The sequence below is a fragment of the Ranitomeya imitator genome, chromosome 4 (genome assembly GCF_032444005.1).
Source record: "Ranitomeya imitator isolate aRanImi1 chromosome 4, aRanImi1.pri, whole genome shotgun sequence".
In the NCBI taxonomy this organism is placed as follows: Eukaryota; Metazoa; Chordata; class Amphibia; order Anura; family Dendrobatidae; genus Ranitomeya; species Ranitomeya imitator.
In genome coordinates this window covers 10,062,877-10,079,662 of record NC_091285.1, presented here as the reverse complement: position 1 = coordinate 10,079,662, position 16,786 = coordinate 10,062,877, and the positions used below count along the sequence as shown (strand labels likewise).

At 42.6% G+C, this 16,786-nt stretch overlaps 1 protein-coding gene across 5 annotated transcripts in view; it reads right to left on the bottom strand.

Annotated features, from left to right (window-relative positions):
• LOC138675030 (sodium- and chloride-dependent betaine transporter-like) overlaps positions 1–16,786 on the bottom strand; it is a 63,525-nt gene that overhangs the window by 20,739 nt on the left and 26,000 nt on the right. Inside the window, exon 1 of one of the 5 annotated variants that reach the window (XM_069762972.1) lies at positions 551–716. The exons of the other annotated variants lie outside the window; for them this stretch is intronic. The gene's annotated coding sequence lies outside the window, so the exon portion shown is untranslated. Of the gene's footprint in view, positions 1–550; positions 717–16,786 lie in introns of those variants that run through there. 5 annotated transcript variants of the gene reach the window in all.

Sequence of the window (16,786 nt, the reverse complement as noted above, 5' to 3'; positions counted from 1 at the left end):
AAATGTCAAAATCAATATGAATTGCAGTACCTGAAGCAGCCTGCGGGAGTGCTGCAGTTTTCTATCACTCCTCTGCCGGGTTACAGTAGCACACAGTGCCCCTTGAGCCTGTGGTAGGTATTGCAGCCTATTATAAAACGTCATGTAGTAGGACAACCCATGATCCTATCCCCAAAACGGGCACCTGCATAGTATTTAATGTTCCCTTTAAAGGAGCACTGATTATGGGGGCAGACATAATGGAAATCCAATCAGTCGACCCGTAGAAGAATACTAAATTCAGACTCTGCGTTGGCTGATAACAGGGAGCTGCAGCTTGCATTGGACCCTGCAGAGGAAGCAGGACTAATGTAGGGTCAAAGGTCAGCAATAATAATAGCTGAGGGTCCACAGGCCCTGGCTGATAGCAGAGAACAAAAGATTGCAATAATCTGCATAGGAGATACATTCCCGTTAGTGTCTCTTTAGTAGGAATTCATGGAGCAGCTGGTAACATATTTACAACCAGAGAGAAAGAGAAAATGTTACTATGTTGCAAAAGTCCACACACCTCAAAAGTGGAGACGCCCCTCACAGCAGCAGCAGAGGACAGCAGCAGCACAGGACGGCAGCAGCGGTCACAGCAGAGGATCGGCGCAGTCAGATGTCTCATTGACAGAGGAGCGAGCAGCGGCGCTCCCAGCTACTTCCACAACTAAAGGATCATTCATCTGACCAGAAAATAGGGGAGAGGAGGCGGGAAGAGGGGAGGAGGCAGGAGCCGGGACAGAAAAGCTACATAACCAGGAATGTCCAGGACCCCGAAACGCCAAATAATGCCCCCTATATCATAGCACCCCGTGTCCTCAAAAAGGTACTGACAAACGACCCAGAAAAAATGGGGAAGAACCATCAAACTGAGAGCGTGGAAGTCACCGATAATAATCAGACACGTCATTTACATTACATTACTGATCCTGTATTATACTCCAGAGCTGCACTCACTATTCTGCTGGTGCAGTCACTGTGTACAAACATTACATTACTGATCCTGAGTTACATCCTGTATTATACTCCAGAGCTGCACTCACTATTCTGCTGGTGCAGTCACTCTGTACATACATTACATTACTGATCCTGAGTTACATCCTGTATTATTCTCCAGAGCTGCACTCACTATTCTGCTGGTGCAGTCACTGTGTACATACATTACATTACTGATCCTGAGTTACCTCCTGTATTATACCCCAGAGCTGCACTCACTATTCTGCTGGTGCAGTCACTGTGTACATACATTACATTACTGATCCTGAATTACTTCCTGTATTAAACTCCAGAGCTGCACTCACTATTCTGCTGGTGCAGACACTGCGTACATACATTACTTTACTGATCCTGCACTGATCCTGTATTATACTCCAGAGCTGCACTCACTATTCTGCTGGTGCAGTCACTGTGTACATACATTACATTACTGATCCTGAGTTACCTCCTGTATTATACTCCAGAGCTGCACTCACTATTCTGCTGGTGCAGTCACTGTGTACATACATTACATTACTGACCTGGAGTTACCTCCTGTATTATACTCCAGAGCTGCACTCACTATTCTGCTGGTGCAGTCACTGTGTACGTACATTACATTACTGATCCTGAGTTACATCCTGTATTATACCCCAGAGCTGCACGCACTATTCTGCTGGTGCAGTCACTGTGTACATACATTACATTACTGATCCTGAGTTACATCCTGTATTATACCCCAGAGCTGCACTCACTATTCTGCTGGTGCAGTCACTGTGTACATACATTACATTACTGATCCTGAGTTACATCCTGTATTATACTCCAGAGCTGCACTCACTATTCTGCTGGTGCAGTCACTGTGTACATACATTACATTACTGACCCTGAGTTACCTCCTGTATTATACTCCAGAGCTGCACTCATTATTCTGCTGGTGCAGTCACTGTGTACATACATTACATTACTGATCCTGAGTTACATCCTGTATTATACTCCAGAGCTGCACTCACTATTCTGCTGGTGCAGTCACTGTGTGCATACATTACATTACTGATCCTGAGTTACACCCTGTATTATATCCCAGAGCTGCACTCACTATTCTGCTGGTGCAGTCACTGTGTACATACATTACATTCCTGATCCTGAGTTACTCTCTGTATAATACTCCAGAGCTGCACTCACAATTCTGCTGGTTGGTATAGGAAACAGTCAGCAAGCTTGTGGTCAGACAGATTAGCAGAACTGCTTCAGTGCAGGGGGACAGATAGATTTTCCTCCATCAGATGACGGTAGAATACCTTCAGAAAATTCAAAACGTGTCAACATTTGAGAGCAAATCATCAATTTTGAGTGATTTCAGCTCTGAAACCTGCACAATTGAGAAGCTCGGGGAAGAATTCAGCTTGAACGTGTCACTGTGCCTCCATAGTACTGCCCTTTTGGTACATGCACATCAAGTGTATACTAAGTCCATATAGCAGCGTTTTGTGCTTCAGAGCTGTCCTTCAAGCTAGATTTGAAGACTGGACATTGTACGCACAGTTAGCCATATTGGTTGGATGTCTGCATTTTAGATAAGGATTTTATCTCAGGACCCCCTTTAAAAGTATTTGTATGCATACGCCACCTCCTGTCAGAAATATAGTACTACACTACAGTGCTACACTCCATTCAAAGGATGTTTTGTATTGTGTCACCTACTGGATGAATGCGGTACTGCATGCTAATCAAATGATGCTGTTTGCACATTGTGGCCTTGGAGAGCTGTTGCACCAAGTGGACTGACATGAATCATGGCTCCAACACCAGAAATGTCAATTGAAACAAAGGAGAGAATTATCAAATTCTTAAAAGAGGGTAAATCATCACGCAATGTTGCAAAAGATGTTGGTTGTTCACAGTCATGTGTCTAAAATCTGGATCAAATACAAACAACATGGGAAGGTTGTTAAAGGCAAACATACTGGTAGACCTAGGAAGACATCAAAGCGTCAAGACCGGAAACTTCAAGCAATATGTCTCCAAAACAGGAAATGCACAACAAAACAAATGAGGAACGAATGGGTGGAAACTGGAGTCAACGTCTGTGACCGAACTGTAAAAAACTGCCTAAAGGAAATGGGATTTACATACAGAAAAGCTAAACGAAAGCCATCATTAACACCTAGACAGAAAAAAACAAGGTTACAATGGGCTAAGGAAAAGCAATGGTGGACTGTGGATGACTGGATGAAAGTCATATTCAGTGATGAATCGCGGATCTGCATTGGGCAAGGTGATGATGCTGGAACTTCTGTTTGGTGCCGTTCCAATGAGATTTATAAAGATGACTGCCTGAAGAGAACATGCAAATTTCCACAGTCATTGATGATATGGGGCTGGATGTCAGGTACAGGCACTGGGGAGATGGCGTCATTACATCTTCAATAAATGTACAAGTTTATGTTGATATTTTGGACACTTTTCTTATCTCATCAATTGAAAGGATGTTTGGGGATGATGAAATCATTTTTCAAGATGATAATGCATCCTGCCATAGAGCAAAAACTGTGCAAACATTCCTTGAAAAAAGACACATAAGGTCAATGTCATGGCTGCAAATAGTCCGGATCTCAATCCAATAGAAAATCTTTGGTGGAAGTTGAAGAAAATGGTCGATGACAAGAATCCAACCTGCAAAGCTGATCTGGGGACAGCAACCAGAGAAAGATGGAGACAGATTGATGAAGAGTCCTGTGTGTCCCTCAGTAAGTCCAGGCCTCAGAGACTGCAAGCTGTTAGAAAAGCCAGAGGTGGTGCAACAAAATACTAGTGATGTGTTGGAGGGGTTTTTTGTTGGTTTGTTTTTCATGATTCCATAATTTTTTCCTCAGAATTAAGTGATTCCATAATTTTTCCCCTATGCTTGGTTAAAAAAAAGTAACAAATACTGACTACCACATTGTTTTTCTTGATTTCTTTTAGTGTTTCCTAAAGCCAGAAAGTCGCCATTTGAAATGATTTTAGTTTTGTGCCATGTCTGTGATCTGCTTTTTCTACAAAATTAAACAAGTGAATGAACATCCTCCAAGGCCGGTGATTCCATCATATTTGCCAGGGGTTGTATATGAGGAGCTCCCGGCAGCGGAGGGGTTACAGAGTTTTGCACCCAGCACAGGTGGGGTGGCCTCTGACCCCATTCTCTCTGGAGGAGATAGATATTGGGAAACCCAAGCTTGGGTCATAGATCACGGCTCATGGATCAGTCACCTGTGCCTGAGAGCGGCTGGCAGCAGACAACAGATTGTGACATTACTAGAGACTGCCCTGTGCCCAGCGTGCTCTCCTCCAAGAATGTGCAGAGGGGAGTGTGCGCCCCCTGCTGGTACCAAAGGTTCTAAGTACATTTTACAGATTTTGAGATAAATCCAGAGGTGAATATAACAAGTTAGTGATAGATCAGCCTGCTCCACAGATGATAATATCACCAACCAATCATAGATCACCCTGCTCCACAGATGATAACATCACCAACCAATCACAGATCAGCCTGCTCCACAAATGATGACATCACCAACCAATCACAGATCAGCCTGCTCCACAGATGATGACACCACCAACCAATCACAGATCAGCCTGCTCCACAGATGATACCACCAACCAATCACAGATCAGCCTGCTCCACAGATGATGACATCACCATCCAATCACAGATCAGCCTGCTCCACAGATGATGACATCACCATCCAATCACAGATCAGCCTGCTCCACAGATGATGACACCACCAACCAATCACAGATCAGCCTGCTCCACAGATGATACCACCAACCAATCACAGATCAGCCTGCTCCACAGATGATGACATCACCATCCAATCACAGATCAGCCTGCTCCACAGATGATGACACCACCAACCAATCACAGATCAGCCTGCTCCACAGATGATGACGTCACCAACCATTTTGCCGCGACCAATCAGCAACTTGGGATTTCCGTGACAGACAGACAGAAAGACCGAAGTGACACTTAGACAATTATACAGTAGATACCCAATGCGTTAGAATCGGGCCACCATCTAGTATTCATATAAACATTGGTGCTTACATTTGTTTTAATCCATTGGACACATTGCCATTGTTTTTCTCCTGTCTTTATTTTAAGAGTTAAAACTTTATTAGTCATCTATCAATGTATGACAGCTTGTTTTCTACAGGATGACTTACAGTGCCTACAAGTAGTATTCAACCCCCTGCAGATTTAGCAGGTTTACACATTTGGAATTAACTTGGCATTGTGACATTTGGACTGTAGATCAGCCTGGAAGTGTGAAATGCACTGCAGCAAAAAAGAATGTTATTTCTTTGTTTATTTTTTTTTAAATTGTGAAAAGTCTTTTCAGAGGGTCATTTATTATTCAACCCCTCAACCCACCAGAATTCTGTTTGGTTCCCCTAAAGTATTAAGAAGTAGTTCAGGCACAAAGAACAATGAGCTTCACATGTTTGGATTGATTATCTCTTTTTCCAGCCTTTTCTGACTATTTAAGACCCTCCCCAAACTTGTGAACAGCACTCATACATGGTCAACATGGGAAAGACAAAGGAGCATTCCAAGGCCATCAGAGACAAGATCGTGGAGGGTCGCAAGGCTGGCAAGGGGTACAAAACCCTTTCCAAGGAGTTGGGCCTACCTGTCTCCACTGTTGGGAGCATCATCCGGAATTGGAAGGCTTATAGAACTACTGTTAGCCTTCCACGGCCTGGACAGCCTTTGAAAGTTTCCTCCCGTGCCGAGGCCAGGCTTGTCCGAAGAGTCAAGGCTAACCCAAGGACAACAAGAAAGGAGCTCCGGGAAGGTCTCATGGCAGTGGGGACATTGGTTTCAGTCAATACCATAAGTAACGTACTCCACCGCAATGGTCTCCGTTCCATACGAGCCCATAAGGTACCTTTACTTTCAAAGCGTCATGTCAAGGCTCGTCTACAGTTTGCTCATGATCACTTGGAGGACTCTGAGACTGACTGGTTCAAGGTTCTCTGGTCTGATGAGACCAAGATCGAGATCTTTGGTGCCAACCACACACGTGACGTTTGGAGACTGGATGGCACTGCATATGACCCCAAGAATACCATCCCTACAGTCAAGCATGGTGGTGGCAGCATCATGCTGTGGGGCTGTTTCTCAGCCAAGGGGCCTGGCCATCTGGTCCGCATCCATGGGAAGATAGATAGCACGGCCTACCTGGAGATTTTGGCCAAGAACCTCCGCTCCTCCATCAAGGATCTTAAGATGGGTCGTCATTTCATCTTCCAACAAGACAACGACCCAAAGCACACAGCCAAGAAAACCAAGGCCTGGTTCAAGAGGCAAAGAATCAAGGTGTTGCAGTGGCCTAGTCAGTCTCCTGAACTTAACCCAATTGAAAACTTGTGGAAGGAGCTCAAGATTAAAGTCCACATGAGACACCCAAAGAACCTAGATAACTTGGAGAAGATCTGCATGGAGGAGTGGGCCAAGATAACTCCAGAGACCTGTGCCGGCCTGATCAGGTCTTATAAAAGACGATTATTAGCTGTAATTGCAAACAAAGGTTATTCCACAAAATATTAAACCTAGGGGTTGAATAATAATTGACCCACACTTTTATGTTTAAAATTTATAAAAATTTAACTGAGCAACAAAACTTTTTGGTTTGTAAGATTTATGCATCTGTTAATAAATCCTGCTCTTGTTTGAAGTTTGAAGGCTCTAACTTATTTGCATCTTATTAAACCTGCTAAATCTGCAGGGGGTTGAATACTACTTGTAGGCACTGTATAGTTTTCAAAGACACCATTTATTGTACCATATGATAAACTTAAAAACGGGGAACATTTTTATTCTCTCCCTTACACACTGTTCTCCATGTTATTTTCTCCCTCACAGACTGTCCTCCATGTTATTCTCACCCTCACAGACTGTCCTCCATGTTATTCTCTCCCTGACAGATTGTCCTCCATGTTATTCTCTCCTTCACAGACTGTCCTCCATGTTATTCTCTCCCTCACAGACTGTCCTCCATGTTATTCTCTCCCTCACAGACTGTCCTCCATGTTATTCTCTCCCTCACAGACTGTCCTCCATGTTATTCTCTCCCTCACAGACTGTCCTCCATGTTATTCTCTCCCTCACAGACTGTTCTCCATGTTATTCTCTCCCTCACAGACTGTCCTCCATGTTATTCTCACCCTCACAGACTGTTCTCCATTTTGTTCTCTCCCTGACAGACTGTCCTCCATGTTATTCTCTCCTTCACAGACTGTCCTCCATGTTATTCTCTCCCTCACAGACCGTCCTCCATGTTATTCTCTCCTTCACAGACCGTCCTCCATGTTATTATCTCCCTCACAGACTGTCCTCCATGTTATTCTCACCCTCACAGACTGTTCTCCATGTTGTTCTCTCCTACACAGACCGTCCTCCATGTTATTCTCTCCCTCACAGACTGTTCTCCATGTTATTCTCACCCTCACAGACTGTTCTTCATGTTATTCTCTCCCTCACAGACTGTCCTCCATGTTATTCTCTCCCTCACAGACTGTCCTCCATGTTATTTTCTCCCTCACAGACTGTTCTTCATGTTATTCTCTCCCTCACAGACTGTCCTCCATGTTATTCTCTCCCTCACAGACTGTCATCCATGTTATTCTCTCCCTCACAGACTGTCCTCCATGTTATTTTCTCCCTCACAGACTGTCCTCCATGTTATTCTCTCCCTCACAGACTGTCCTCCATGTTATTCTCTCCCTCACAGACTGTCATCCATGTTATTCTCTCCCTCGCAGACTGTTCTCCATGTTATTCTCTCCCTCACAGACTGTCCTCCATGTTATTTTCTCCCTCACAGACTGTCCTCCATGTTAATCTCTGGGCAGTGTTATATACTACGTGGGATGTGCTATATATTACGTGGGCAGTGTTAAATACTACGTGGGCAGTGTTATATACTATGTGGGATGTGCTATATATTACGTGGGCAGTGTTATATACTGCGTGGGCAGTGTTATATACTTCGTGGGCAGTGTTATAAACTTTGTGGGCTGTGCTATATATTACGTGGGCAGTGTTATATACTTCGTGGGCTGTGCTATATACTACGTGGGCTGTGCTATATGCTGCGTGGGCAGTGTTATATACTACGTGGGCAGTGTTGTATACTGCGTGGGCAGTGTTATATACTACGTGCCTGTGTTATATACTACGTGGGCTGTTATATACTACGTGGGCTGTGTTATATACTACAAGGCTGTGTTATATACTACGTGACTGCTATAAACCATGTGGCTGCTATATACATACAAACATACATAGTCTAGAATACCCGATGTGTTAGAATCGGGCCACCATCTAGTAACATAGTAACATAGTAACATAGTTAGTAAGGCCGAAAAAAGACATTTGTCCATCCAGTTCAGCCTATATTCCATCATAATAAATCCCCAGATCTACGTCCTTCTACAGAACCTAATTGTATGATACAATATTGTTCTGCTCCAGGAAGACATCCAGGCCTCTCTTGCACCCCTCGACTGAGTTCGCCATCACCACCTCCTCAGGCAAGCAATTCCAGATTCTCACTGCCCTAACAGTAAAGAATCCTCTTCTATGTTGGTGGAAAAACCTTCTCTCCTCCAGACGCAAAGAATGCCCCCTTGTGCCCGTCACCTTCCTTGGTATAAACAGATCCTCAGCGAGATATTTGTATTGTCCCCATATATACTTATACATGGTTATTAGATCGCCCCTCAGTCGTCTTTTTTCTAGACTAAATAATCCTAATTTCGCTAATCTATCTGGGTATTGTAGTTCTCCCATCCCCTTTATTAATTTTGTTGCCCTCCTTTGTACTCTCTCTAGTTCCATTATATCCTTCCTGAGCACCGGTGACCAAAACTGGACACAGTACTCCATGTGCGGTCTAACTAGGGATTTGTACAGAGGCAGTATAATGCTCTCATCATGTGTATCCAGACCTCTTTTAATGCACCCCATGATCCTGTTTGCCTTGGCAGCTGCTGCCTGGCACTGGCTGCTCCAGGTAAGTTTATCATTAACTAGGATCCCCAAGTCCTTCTCCCTGTCAGATTTACCCAGTGGTTTCCCATTCAGTGTGTAATGGTGACATTGATTCCTTCTTCCCATGTGTATAACCTTACATTTATCATTGTTAAACCTCATCTGCCACCTTTCAGCCCAAGTTTCCAACTTATCCAGATCCATCTGTAGCAGAATACTATCTTCTCTTGTATTAACTGCTTTACATAGTTTTGTATCATCTGCAAATATCGATATTTTACTGTGTAAACCTTCTACCAGATCATTAATGAATATGTTGAAGAGAACAGGTCCCAATACCGACCCCTGCGGTCCCCACTGGTCACAGCGACCCAGTTAGAGACTATACCATTTATAACCACCCTCTGCTTTCTATCACTAAGCCAGTTACTAACCCATTTACACACATTTTCCCCCAGACCAAGCATTCTCATTTTGTGTACCAACCTCTTGTGCGGCACGGTATCAAACGCTTTGGAAAAATTGAGATATACCATGTCCAATGACTCACCGTGGTCCAGCCTATAGCTTACCTCTTCATAAAAACTGATTAGATTGGTTTGACAGGAGCGATTTCTCATAAACCCATGCTGATATGGAGTTAAACAGTTATTCTCATTGAGATAATCCAGAATAACATCCCTCAGAAACCCTTCAAATATTTTACCAACAATAGAGGTTAGACTTACTGGCCTATAATTTCCAGGTTCACTTTTAGAGCCCTTTTTGAATATTGGCACCACATTTGCTATGCGCCAATCCTGCGGAACAGACCCTGTCGCTATAGAGTCCCTAAAAATAAGAAATAATGGTTTATCTATTACATTACTTAGTTCTCTTAGTACTCGTGGGTGTATGCCATCCGGACCTGGAGATTTATCTATTTTAATCTTATTTAGCCGGTTTCGCACCTCTTCTTGGGTTAGATTGGTGACCCTTAATATAGGGTTTTCATTGTTTCTTGGGATTTCACCTAGCATTTCATTTTCCACCGTGAATACCATGGAGAAGAAGGTGTTTAATATGTTAGCTTTTTCCTCGTCATCTACAACCATTCTTTCCGCACTATTTTTTTAGGGGCCTACATTTTCAGTTTTTATTCTTTTACTATTGATATAGTTGAAGAACAGTTTGGGATTAGTTTTACTCTCCTTAGCAATGTGCTTCTCTGTTTCCTTTTTGGCAGCTTTAATTAGTTTTTTAGATAAAGTATTTTTCTCCCTATAGTTTTTTAGAGCTTCAATGGTGCCATCCTGCTTTAGTAGTGCAAATGCTTTCTTTTTACTGTTAATTGCCTGTCTTACTTCTTTGTTTAGCCACATTGGGTTTTTCCTATTTCTAGTCCTTTTATTCCCACAAGGTATAAACCGCTTACACTGCCTATTTAGGATGTTCTTAAACATTTCCCATTTATTATCTGTATTCTTATTTCTGAGGATATTGTCCCAGTCTACCAGATTAAGGGCATCTCTAAGCTTGTCAAACTTTGCCTTCCTAAAGTTCAGTGTTTTTGTGACTCCCTGACAAGTCCCCCTAGTGAAAGACAGGTGAAACTGCACAATATTGTGGTCGCTATTTCCTAAATGCCCAACCACCTGCAGATTTGTTATTCTGTCAGGTCTATTAGATAGTATTAGGTCTAAAAGTGCTGCTCCTCTGGTTGGATTCTGCACCAATTGTGAAAGATAATTTTTCTTGGTTATTAGCAGAAACCTGTTGCCTTTATGGGTTTCACAGGTTTCTGTTTCCCAGTTAATATCCGGGTAGTTAAAGTCCCCCATAACCAGGACCTCATTATGGGTTGCAGCTTCATCTATCTGCTTTAGAAGTAGACTTTCCATGATTTCTGTTATATTTGGGGGTTTGTAACAGACCCCAATGAGAATTTTGTTACCATTTTTCCCTCCATGAATTTCGACCCATATGGACTCGACATCCTCATTTCCTTCGCTAATATCCTCCCTTAAAGTGGACTTTAGACAAGACTTTACATAGAGACAAACCCCTCCTCCTCTCCGATTTTTACGATCCTTTCTAAACAGACTCTAACCCTGTAAGTTAACTGCCCAGTCATAGCTTTCATCTAACCATGTCTCGGTTATTCCCACTATGTCAAAGTTACCTGTAGATATTTCTGCTTCTAGTTCTTCCATCTTGTTTGTCAGGCTTCTGGCGTTTGCGAGCATGCAGTTTAGAGGATTTTGTTTTGTTCCAATCTCCTCACTGTGAATTGTTTTAGAAATGTTCTTACCTCCCTTCTGAGTATGTTTTCCTGGGTCTTCTTTGTTCGAGTCTAATGTTTTTCTTCCCGTCCCCTCTTCTTCTAGTTTAACGCCCTCCTGATGAGTGTAGCGAGTCTTCTGGCAAATGTGTGTTTCCCAGGTTTGTTGAGGTGTAGTCCGTCTCTGGCGAGGAGTCCATCGTACCAGTAATTCACACCGTGGTCCAGGAATCCGAATCCTTGTTGTCTGCACCATCGTCTTAGCCAGTTGTTTGCATCAAGGATCCTGTTCCATCTCCTGGTGCCATGCCCGTCTACTGGAAGGATAGAAGAAAAAACTACCTGTGCATCCAGTTCCTTTACTTTCTTCCCCAACTCTTCAAAGTCCTTGCAGATTGTCGGTAGGTCCTTCCTTGCCGTGTCATTGGTGCCAACATGTATCAGAAGAAATGGGTGGACGTCCTTGGAGCTGAAGAGCTTTGGTATCCTATCGGTCACATCCTTGATCATCGCACCTGGAAGGCAGCATACTTCTCTTGCAGTTATGTCCGGTCTGCAGATGGCTGCTTCGGTGCCTCTCAGTAGTGAGTCTCCCACCACCACCACTCTTCGTTGCTTCTTGGCTGTACTTTTTGCTGTCACTTGTTGCTGTGTGCCCTTTTCTTTTTTTGCTTGCTGGTATTGCTTCATCCTTAGGTGTGCCATCTTCATCCTCTACAAAGATTTGATATCGGTTCTTCAGTTGTGTGGTTGGTGATTTCTCCATGGTCTTCTTGCTTCTTTTGGTCACATGCTTCCACTCATCTGCTTTTGGAGGTTCTCTGACACTTTTTGCACCTTCTGTGACCAGTAGAGATGCTTCTGTTCTGTCTAGAAAGTCTTCATTCTCTTTGATGCGTTTCAAAGTTGCTATTCTTTCTTCCAGACCCCGCACCTTTTCTTCTAAAAGGGCCACTAGTCTACACTTCTGACAGGTGAAATTGGATTCTTCTTCTGGTCGATCTGTGAACATGTAGCACATGCTGCAGCTCACCATGTAGGTTGTCACATCTGCCATGTTGCTCCTAGATCCTGCTGACTTGCTGTGTGTTTTCCTTCTTGTGTAATCTACTCAGCCAAGCTCTCTTGCAATAATGTCCTACAGGCAAAAATTTGCGCGCCGTAAGGCGCGCGGTTTGGTGATGCTTTCCAATCATCTAGTACTATATATATTGCTATATCACACTGAGGAGGAGGGCAGCCATATTACTATATACAGTACAGACCAAAAGTTTGGACACACCTCATTTACAGATTTTCCTGTATTTTCATGAATGAAAATTGTACATTCACAATGAAGGCATCAAAAAAACTTTTGGTCTGTACTGTATATATTACTATATCACACTGAGCTATGTGGAAATGTCAGATACGGATTTGTACATTGTGTTACATTACAGACCAAAAGTTTGGACACACCTTCTCATTTAAAGATTTTTTTGTATTTTCATGACTATGAAAATTGTACATTCACACTGAAGGCATGAAAACTATGAATTAACACATGTGGAATGATATACTTAACAAAAAAGTGTGAAACAACTGAAATTATGTCTTATATTCTATCTAGGTTCTTCAAAGTAGCCACCTTTTGCTTTGATAACCGCTTTGCACACTCTTGGCATTCTCTTGATGATCTGCAAGAGGTAGTCACCGGGAATGGTTTTCACTTCACAGGTGTGCCCTACATATATGCTAGCCACCTTAGGGAGAGACCCAAGTTGGGCTAAATGTAGCGGTACGAAAGAGACCGAAAAGCCCTCTAAAGAGATGATTTTCATAGCTCCGCCTACTGCAAAGGATTCTGGGTAAACCTGCTATTCTTTGTATTATGCTGCTTGCAAGTACTTTCCGTTTCAGGAAAGCATCCACCAGGTGTGCCCTGTAATTCATAGTTTTGATGCCTTCAGTGTGAATGTACAATTTTTATAGTAAGGAAAATACAGAAAAATCTTTAAGTGAGAAGGTGTGTCCAAACTTTTGGTCTGTACTGTATTTAGTTCTTATTCTCACTGTAACAGATTTTTGTACAATTCCCTTCTTCTTTTAGTAACACAATATTTCAGCACACAGCCATATGACCATATTGTTTTGGAGTCTCAGCTTGCCTCACGTCATGGGAAACCTTCTTTTTTTCATTTTCCTGCTTCCCCATTTTCTGGTTTTAATTCTGTGTATGGTGCATTGTTTACACCACGTCCTCCTGGCTTCTATGCTCGTGGGTGGTCTTCTGATCCATTACTGAGGCAGCATGTCGGAGGCAGAGGGGGCTTGTGATACAGACCTGACTCTTCTCATCTCTGCTCCTATTAACGATTCCTATCCCTCCTTGGGGGGCCCATCCCTAGTGGGGTCTCTACTGGTGAAGCAGCGGATGTTCCTAAGTAATATTGTGTATTTCATCCCCATATTTGCCATTTTCTAAAAGTGACACTTAATAAAATGATACCCCAAGGGATGGCGCAAACATAAGCCCCTTCATGTATATGGGACCCTCCCCAACATTGGGATTGCTGCATTTGATGATTGTAATGTTTTATTGTTTTTTTTTCTCTTTATCTCTCATATGTACTAGCACCTTACACAATATGGTCATTACACCATTATCATATGTATAGGAAACATTTTTCCTTATTTTTATTTATCATTTTTTATACTTTATTAATAATATTAATATTGATAATAATAATAATAATAATAATCTTTATTTATATAGTGCCAACATATTCCGCAGCGCTTTAGTATTCATCATACTCTCTAATTATTCACTATAATTGATGTATTTGATAATATTATTATGGAGATTATTTTTCTTTATCATTTATACATCCTTTTCTAATGTTTAATTCAGGATATATCTTATATTTGTATATATTTTCCAATCAATATATTGGATGACAGGAATTATCTATTTTGCTCTAATTTTAATTGATTTTAACTATGGAGTTTTCCCACAATAAATATTTATTATATTATGGTGCGCTTGTCGTTAATGTAATGTATTTTTTCTGGTTTTGCCCTAAATAAGTACAGACCCCAGACCAGACCCCTAAATAAATACAGATACTATACCAAACCACTAAATAAGTACAGACCCCAGACTATACCCCTAAATAAGCACAGATCCCAGACCAGACCACTTAATAAGTACAGACCCCAGACCAGACCTCCAAATAAGCACAGACCCCAGACCAGACCCCTAAATAAATACAGACCTCAGACCAGACCCCTTAATAAATACAGACCCCCAGACCAGACCCCTAAATAAGTACAGACCGCAGACCAGACCCCTAAATAAATACAGATACCATACCAGACCACTAAATAAATACAGACCCCAGACTATACCCCTAAATAAGCACAGACCCCAGACCAGACCCCTTAATAAGTACAGACCCCAGACCAGACCCCTTAATAAGTACAGACCCCCAGACCAGACCCCTAAATAAGTACAGACCGCAAACCAGACCCCTAAATAAATACAGATACCATACCAGACCACTAAATAAGTACAGACCCCAGACCAGACCTCCAAATAAGCACAGATATTAGACAAAACCCATAAATAAGTACAGACTCCCAAAATAAGTACAGATGCCAGACCCCTGAGTAAGTACAGATCACAGATTACATCCCCTATATAAGTACAGATCAGAATTCAGCCCCTTAAATAAATGTAGAACCATGACCAGATAGTCAAAATAGCTACAGAACATTGATTAGACATCCTAAATAACTACAGAACCCTGACTAGACAGCCTAAATAGCTACAGAACCCTGACCAGACAGCCTAAACAGCTACAGATCCCTGACCAGACAGCCTAAACAGCTACAGAACCCTGACCAGACAGCCTAAACAGCTACAGAACCCAGACCAGAGAGCCTAAACAGCTACAGAACCCAGACCAAACTGCCTAAATAGCTACATAACCCAGACCAGACAGCCTAAACAGCTACAGAACCCAGACCAGAGAGCCTAAACAGCTACAGAACCCAGACCAAACTGCCTAAATAGCTACAGAACCCTGACCAGACAGCCTAAATAGCTACAGAACCCAGACCAAACAGCCTAAACAGCTACAGAACCCTGACCAGACAGCCTAAACAGCTACAGAACCCTTACCAGACAGCCTAAACAGCTGCAGAACCCAGACCAGACAGCCTAAACAGCTACAGAGCCCACACCAAACTGCCTAAATAGCTACAGAACCCTGACCAGACAGCCTAAACAGCTACAGAACCCTGACCAGACAGCCTAAACAGCTGCAGAACCCAGACCAGACAGCCTAAACAGCTACAGAGCCCAGACCAAACTGCCTAAATAGCTACAGAACCCAGACCAGACAGCCTAAACAGCTACAGAGCCCAGACCAAACTGCCTAAACAGCTACAGAACCCTGACCAGACAGCCTAAATAGCTACAGAACCCAGACCAAACAGCCTAAATAGCTACAGAACCCAGGCCAAACAGCCTAAATAGCTACAGAACCCAGACCAAACAGCCTAAATAGCTACAGAACCCAGACCAAACAGCCTGAATAGCTACAGAACCCTGACCAAACAGCCTGAATAGCTACAGAACCCTGACCAGACAGCCTAAATAGCTACAGAACCCTGACCAAACAGCCTAAATAGCTACAGAACCCTGACAAGACAGCCTAAATAGCTACAGAACCCTGACCAGACCCGTAAGTATAGACATCACACCTGACCCTTAAATTAATACATAGCGCAGTCGCGCAGATCAGGCAGAATAAATAGTTACAGACACCAAATCAGACAACCTACATAGCTTCAGAACCCTGATCAGACCCCTAAATAAGTATAGACTCTTAAATAAAGACCGAAGACCAGACCCCTGAACTACAGATCCCAGACCAGACTCCTAAATAGTTATAGATCCCAGACCAGTCCTTCCAATCTAAAGTACTACATACTACATGGAAAATATAAGCTTGTTATCCATTGCAACCAATCATGGTTCATAAAAATGAAAGCATAAATCTAACTGGCTGCAATGGCAGACATAGCCCCCTCTTGTCTTTTGCCCCCCACAAGGCTCACTGAGCAGCCCACAGGGCAATTCTCTTATTTTTCCACTGCTGAAAAGTAAGTGAAAGCAGACCTCTGATTTATTTGGGTTCCCACCCCGACTCAGCTAAATTTATTCTCTCATCATTTTATTATTGTCCATATAAAAACATATCTAATACATTTCCTCATTTAATATTAGGCAGTAATTACTGATGGTTTCTGGGCAACTTGGGAAAACAAATATTATGAATAAATGATCTGTCATGTGGCTGACGGCCATGTGACAGCTACTGAAATGAAAATAAAAAAGGAAATATGTTAGGAAATATAAAATGCCTGTCGTTACAGGTCCCACATGGGTTGTTGCCCTGGTTTCCTAGACTTCTGGATGACTCCCTGTTTGGGGATTTGAA